This window comes from Electrophorus electricus, chromosome 11, assembly GCF_041902795.1.
Source record: "Electrophorus electricus isolate QZ-2024a chromosome 11, ASM4190279v1, whole genome shotgun sequence".
Taxonomy (NCBI): domain Eukaryota; kingdom Metazoa; phylum Chordata; class Actinopteri; order Gymnotiformes; family Gymnotidae; genus Electrophorus; species Electrophorus electricus.
In genome coordinates this window covers 13,350,092-13,357,500 of record NC_137507.1, presented here as the reverse complement: position 1 = coordinate 13,357,500, position 7,409 = coordinate 13,350,092, and positions in this window count along the sequence as shown.

The window sequence follows — 7,409 nt, the reverse complement described above, 5'->3', positions numbered from 1 at the left end:
GGTAAAGTGCTGTGGCGCACACAATCAACAGGTGGGCAGACCAACCACAAATCATGACACCACTTACCTTTAAACTGAACTAAAGCCCAAAAGTGAGGCCAGTAGCACCGAGAGCTCACTCGGGACTCGGTGAGATTAAGCTGGGTGAAGAACAGTGTCTCCCCCTACCCTGCCCACACCATTGAATGAGACCCATTTGCTCCTATAAAGCTCTGCAGAGGGCTGTTGAGGCTGGTGTACCTCCCTTGTCTGAGAGATTCAAGCAGGCATGGAGGACTTTTGGACTTGCCACACCCATTCCCACAAGGCCAACCACATACCATTACTGCACTTCTGCCAACCTCCCATCTCTCCCTCATCACAACTTTCTCTTTGCACAAGACAGGTAAGGATTGCATGCTCTCTAACAGTAGACTGCTTCAGTCTTGCTTTTGACACCGAAATGCTGGCGTTTTTAATAGAACACTACCTCTAATCCTTCACCCCTCCAAGGCAGCTACTGACCTGAATAAAGGGAAGCTTATCTGCTTTTTATGTGGTCCACTGTTTTGTAAGGTTATGTTGTTATGTAATTGACTCAGTTATGATAATTATGATTTCCATTTTTCTCATGGCTAAACTAAATACTGTTTATCTGTGCTTTTACATAGCTAGTTAGGGGTTGATCATACTTGATTTGAGATATAATTTAACATGGGCAGTCATCCCTCTGTGGCGTTTTGTTCACCTATTAAATGTATCTAATCACATTTCTAGTTAAATTTATTTTGACAAAACTTCATACCACATATTGCTCATCATCACAAGTTTCCAAAACCACATTTGGAATCATTGAAATTTTTTTTTATTTTTTTTTTATCAGATATTAACTCTTATTAATGCTTTAAACATCCTACCACTAATATCTAGGACAATGTTTATCAAGCTAGTGCTTGGGGCCCACCAGACAGGCCACATTTTTGCTTGATTTCAGTCAGCACCCCTGAACGCTGAATACCTGTTATAGGTGTACTGGGAACAAGTTTAAGCAAAAATATGGACCATCTGGTAGATCCCTGAGAAGTGTACTGGAAACAACTGGGGTCAATTTGCCACCATATTCAACATATTTGCTCCTTAAAAAACAGCTGCAGTTATGGTTGTTGTTATGGTTACAGTCTACATCTTGAGTGAGTTGCTTTTTGCTCTCCACCCTCTAGTCTTTATCTGTGAATGTGCACATCCATAGATGAGCTGCTATATTGTACAAGACAGGGCTGCAAACAATGTTTTTTATGATTCTTTAGAAATGGGTTAATTTACCCTAACATATTTAGCTAATTTAGCTAAAATGTCCTCTATGCTAACTATGCTGTCTAGCAAACTAATTTGAGTGCATAGAAACACATTAGAAATATCATATCTGTGAAATATATCTATCTATCTATCTATCTATCTATCTATCTATCTATCTATCTATCTATCTATCTATCTATCTATCTCTATATCATATATATATATATATATATATATATATATATATATATATATATATATATATATATATATATATATCTTTGGTTGGCTGCCTGTGGACTGCACTGGTGATTTTTTTTCACCATTTACTGATATTGCCATCTTTTTGGTTGAGAGGCTATTTCACAAAGTACCGCTGAATTTAGGCCCCTGATTTAAAGTTAGTGAATTTAAGTTATTTCCTATCATGACTCAGCACCTTACAAATGTCTCACTGAAGGGCAGTGATTGCAATAGAAAAACATACATTCTGGTCATAGGCTCGTCGATTACCATGTCAACAAAACCACAACTGGAGATGCTGCGGGTGATTGAGTTCTAGTACCATTTCCAACTGAGCCTGACAAAACACATCACTTAATCTCTCTGCCTGAATGCACACGCACATGCACACACACAAACATTTTTCATGCTACAGTTGGGAATGAGTACCTCACAGCACCAAGAATACACACAAACATAAAAACACACCTTCATGCTCCTACATCCTTCCAAATCTTATTCTAGTGTAATATCTTGCATTATTGCAAAACACACACACGCACAAGCACTCACATGCACCCACACATGCAGATTCACATGCAAACAATGCACACAAGGAGAAACTGAGTAAGCAATAATACACATAGTCATGGCCCTGCACACAAACCCTGAAACACAAGTGATTCATTCGCTATAATGAGAAGGAAAAGAGGACAGCCACAGACATGTGCATGTGCGCACGCACATGCGCACACACCCAGAAAACACGCTGCAGTGCTTTTCTGAAATGCAAAGGGCAGCTCTCTGAAGGTGTTGTCGAGTGGCGCTCAGAGGCGTGAGCAGGGCGGGGAGGGAGAGAGGGAGTGTGCCGCAGTATTGCGCTGCCAGAGCCTGCAGCTCCACCCTCAGTTGCTCCGTGCAGTGCGTAGCCTGCAGAATGGAGTGCTTACACTGCCCCCTAATGCCAGTGTGGGCAGATATGCAGCATTACTACACCGAAAAAACAAGTCCAGACAAGCCTCAACTAGTGTCTGTGCACGTGTGTGTGTGTGAGAGAGAGAGTTTCATGATATATGTGTATGTGTGTAACTAAGAAAGAAAAGCTATGCTAAGAAAAACCTATGAAAAAATGTGCAGGACTTCTGAGGTTTTGTCATTTTAATCATTTCCGCTATATATATCCACAATTTTTTTTGCGGCTTTAGCAAACAAAGTGTGAGTATAAGATTTGTCGTGTGCAGTCTGCTTCTCAATGTGTTTTACTCATTAAGATTATTCAGCACAAATACCTACAAATTACAGCATACAGAAGTGAGGAGCTAATGCCTAAATGATAAGGTGGAAAGTTGAAAAAAGTGAATTTGTTTTGCATCCCCTCACTGGGCTGCACAAAAAACGTCCTCTTTTGAAAGTGGAAAGACTTGAAAAAAGCCCTGAGCGAAATGTTTGCTCTAACTGGGCCTTAAATTTTCATCTCTTTGTGCTCTTTGTGTCCACAATGTTCTGATGCAGAAGGATATTGCTCTTGATCATGCATTGGCAGGGAGAGTAGCAATATCACTGCTGAACTTCAAAAAACATTTACGTGACAAACGAGAACAGGCAGTGCTTTTTTCTGTGAGGAATATCACAAGTTCCAGATTTAATCTCGCAATCTTTCTTTAATGTTTTGATGGAAGCCATATGTGTTTTTCAATTCATGTCCCTTAACCCTTTACACTCCAGACTCTGAATTAATGGGCTCAAACAGAGAGCTGAAGAAGAGCATTTTCTGACCATGCTGACAAATCGGATACACGGGCGTGTTTGAAAAGAGCATTTCCAGCTACATTATAATGTGAGCAGCTTCTCCCTATCACTGCCATAAAACATATCTTTGACTGACTTGGAGAAAACCATCCTGTTGAGGGCTGGAAGAGAGAGACACAGCCTGCACGTTCTTCTTTCCGAAGAACGAAAGCTGCTCCACCCATCCGTGGAGGAAGGGAGTCCTTCTCTTGACTACTGTTTCAGCAGGTCAGAGTGCTGCAGGTCTCCCTCTCCTCCTTCCAGCTCTCCCCTGCCATGTGCTGGGTAATTGCCCCAGCTGGGCAGGGCATAACAGAATAGAAACTGCCATAGGCACATGGAGGAAAGGTCAAAATGGGCAGGGCTGCAGCCAGGGGAGAGCCACAGACAGGGCCATCTCCTGCTTCAGTCAGCAGGCTTCTGACCCAAGGCAGATCTGGCACATCAGACTCTAGGTGGGAACAAGCAAGCATTTTTTCTCTCTCTCTGCTTCCCACTAAAGTCTGGATTTAAATAATGAAAGGAAGTAGTAGCAGCAGAGACAAAACTTCTCTCCTGGTGTCAGTGTTTATGAAGCTCTGTCGCAGGAATCACGTTTCAGTGTGCACACACACTTGCAAGTGTTCACATATCTCAGGGTTCTAAAAGGGCAAATCTTTTCTTTATTGCAGCACAATAACTGCAGAAGCAATCTTCTTTATTGATGCATTTTCAGAAAAATGACAATTCAGAGACTAGGAACAGTTTAGATGAACAGTCAAATTCAATTTCTAGCCTTTTCGGTTCTAATACTTGAAAACAACAGCTGTTGAATTTTGTTGTCCAAGTCATGCATTGAAATGTTTCTATTTACAGTTGAGACCAAATCTTTACATACACCTAATGTAAGACATCGAACCACAATATTTCACACTTCAATTTTGTTAACTTGGAGTAAATGCTTAGAATCCTTCTCAAAGACCCAGTTTTGACCAAGTTTGAACTTTCTGTCTGATATTTTGAAGTCTTCAGTATTTCTAGATAATCCCTCATAATTAAGTTCTTGAAATGCACCTTTTCCAGCCCCCAAAATATGATGCTGCCACACTCCATGGGATGGTGTTCTATATAAGAGTGTTTAATGTGATATTCAAACTACCATCTACTGCAATACTTTTGGGAAACCTGGCCCACACTGTTTAAAGAGACAGTCAGCTGGGTCTATGTACATTTTGACCCACTGGAGCTCTGACATGGTAAATTAAAGCTGAAATAAAGTCTCCACACAATGTAAAAAATGTACCTGTGATGTGAGTAGATGCCCTAACTGATTTGCCAAAAGAACCATATAGTAACATTAAAAGTGTGGAGTTGTGGAAAACTGATTTTAACGCCTTTAGCTTTGATGCATGTTTGTTTGCCCTCAAATAAATGTACACCACCTTTACCACCCACCTTAACAGTTTGTATTCCATCTGCACCTTGCAGTTTCTGACCCCGCACCTCCTCATCAATGTTTGAATTCTAACCAGAGACTGCTGTTGACTGGTAGACCACGCTAAACCTAACAGTGCTACTGACTCATGTAAAAACCACAGCAACATTGCTGTGCCTGATACACAACTACCACACACTGCCATTTCGGTATCACACTAGTGTTGAGAACGGTCTGCCACTCAAATCATATCTGCTCAGCAGTGGTACTCTGGTCATAATGTGATGAACGGGATAGAGGCTGGTTGAGAAAACGTGTGGCAACAGATGGGCTACAGTCTGTAACTGTATACCTATAAATTGCACCTATGGTGGTACCTAACTGATCTCTTATTAGAGTGCATCCAATTACTCCACATAATGACCTGCAATGATGTCTACATAACAATAAGAGTGACATTCAGCTAGTATGCAGATGTGAGGCAGATATTCTTTGCTAAAGCTTTCATGAGCATCGTGTGTAGCTTGATCTTCCATTGTCCAGCACAGCAGTTTGCAAGTGCTGCGTAGTGCCCGGTGTACAAAGGCTTACCACAGAGCTCAGGGCCAGATGTTTCTATGCTCATCCTCCCCGCTGCCCTCCCTCTCTTTCAGTTGTGGTTGGCTGAGCGTAACAATGTGAGGGGCCTCTTCTCTTTTCCTAAATTTGAGCATGAACTTTTGCATGTCTGAATCCTACAGATTGGAATGTCGAATTCACACCAGAGGCCTGTTCTGGTCTGCTTTATTACAATACACTAAAATGACTGGGAAACTGATTTAAGCACATTGATTACACAGCCATCTGTTTTCCAGGCCTGACTGGTCTATAACATTGTGGATATAAACTCATACGGATTCGACTTTACTGCCTGTGTCCACCAGTATTAAAGGTAAACTGTGGTGTTCATTTCTCTAGCCTGCTGTTGTTGAATGGCATGGAGATGGGATCAATTAGCAGCTCTAAAGCCTCTCTCCCTCTACACCTGCCTACCGCATGACCCAGAACATAGCACGGCATCTGCTCCGGCTCGTAGTCTTCCACTCTAGTCTCTGTTCGTGAAAAAATCTTTAGTGCTGGAATTTTCAGCCAACAGAGTACAACTCATAGAAAATTCTAGAACTCCCGCTGATCAAGGCCTGGATCTGTTCAGTCTTGCTGTAGAGAACAGGCTGAACAGACACTAGAGCTAAATCTCTAATGGACGGCAGAGAACATATGGGGACCTGGAGACGGGTAGTGTAGAAAGAAGCAGCCAGGGGCCATATGCTGGCAGGGACGCCTCCGCAGCCGCTCCCTCCTTCACGCCCATCCGATGGCTCTCTAAGGCCCAAAGTGCCGCTGGTGGTTTCCCTTCAGACCGAGGCTCCACACAGCTACCAGATGCCATGGACGGCCTTAGCATGCAAACCCGACTGGCTCGAGACCAGCAGCAGCTGCGCAAACAAAGAGTATACAAAAATGTAAGCTGTCCAATCACCCTGGCTAAGGGCCCCAACCCGGGACAATAATAATGATAATGATAATAGTGAATTCCTGCATATTTTGGTATGTGGTGCCGCTTCAAACGTGACCAGGGGCCATGGAAACAATGGTGATACCATGAGATTCACTCTGTCGCTCTGTGGTGCCAGCGTACTTCCATGTGAGGTCAGGGACTAAATACATAGACAAAAACACAATCTCACTGAAATACCCATGTCACACTCATAAAATATTACTTTCCCTCTCTGTGGCATATAGGCACACCAAAGTTTTCATGATTACTGCACCCCGCATGAGACCTGGCCTTCTCTGTCGATGAACATTGGGGCAGAGCGGAGCTGGCATTTAAAACTAAGCATTTTTAGCTCTGCTAAAAATCTGTCGTTCTGCTTGGTTTCATGTCTGCCCTGCTTTAACACACCTGATTCAGAAAACTGCAGTGCAAAAAGCAGACTCCTAGGTGTGCCCTTGCCACCGGAAATCCCTGCAAACAGACCAAGCCCTGCTGCAGACTGGACAATTAGCCTACACCTGCCAGCCCACACAAAGCCAAAGTCAGTGGCACTAACAAGCAGGAAGAAACATTCTTCAAATTATTGCTCGATCCAGAAAGAATATCGCTAAGAAAAAAACAACTCGCAAAAATGAGATAATCATTCTTGACCATCCTCGCAATACCACGCACATTCGCCGAAGAAAGCAGTTAGTCATCGGTGTTAACAAGCCGGCAGACTTTCCATGACACAGACATCCAAGCAGTGGCCTCTGTTTTTGTTTACAAGTTGGATCTGAACGTTTAAATCCTTGTCAAACAAAGTGTTCTTTTTTTAAAATGCTGTTTTTGCAGAAAATGAATAACAGTATCCACCTTGGCACAGTATCGCGAGGGTATTCTTTTCTGTGCCACTGTCCATAACAACTCTCAGACCACTCAAGAATGCTCAAGGCCTGGACGTTTTTTTTTTCACTTGGCACCGATTCATCAGCGGGGGGAAAAAAAGGACAAAAAGCAAGAGAGAGAAAAATTGGAACTTGTCCAAAGACAATATTTGTCAGAGAAGCCTCAATTCAGACCTCATACTGTTTATTAAATTGGGAGCTGGTGTAGTGTTTTTCTGAAGCGAAAGTACTTTGAATGAGCTTCAGAATGAATTTGAGATACTTTCCCCTTTTTCTCTCCTTTTTC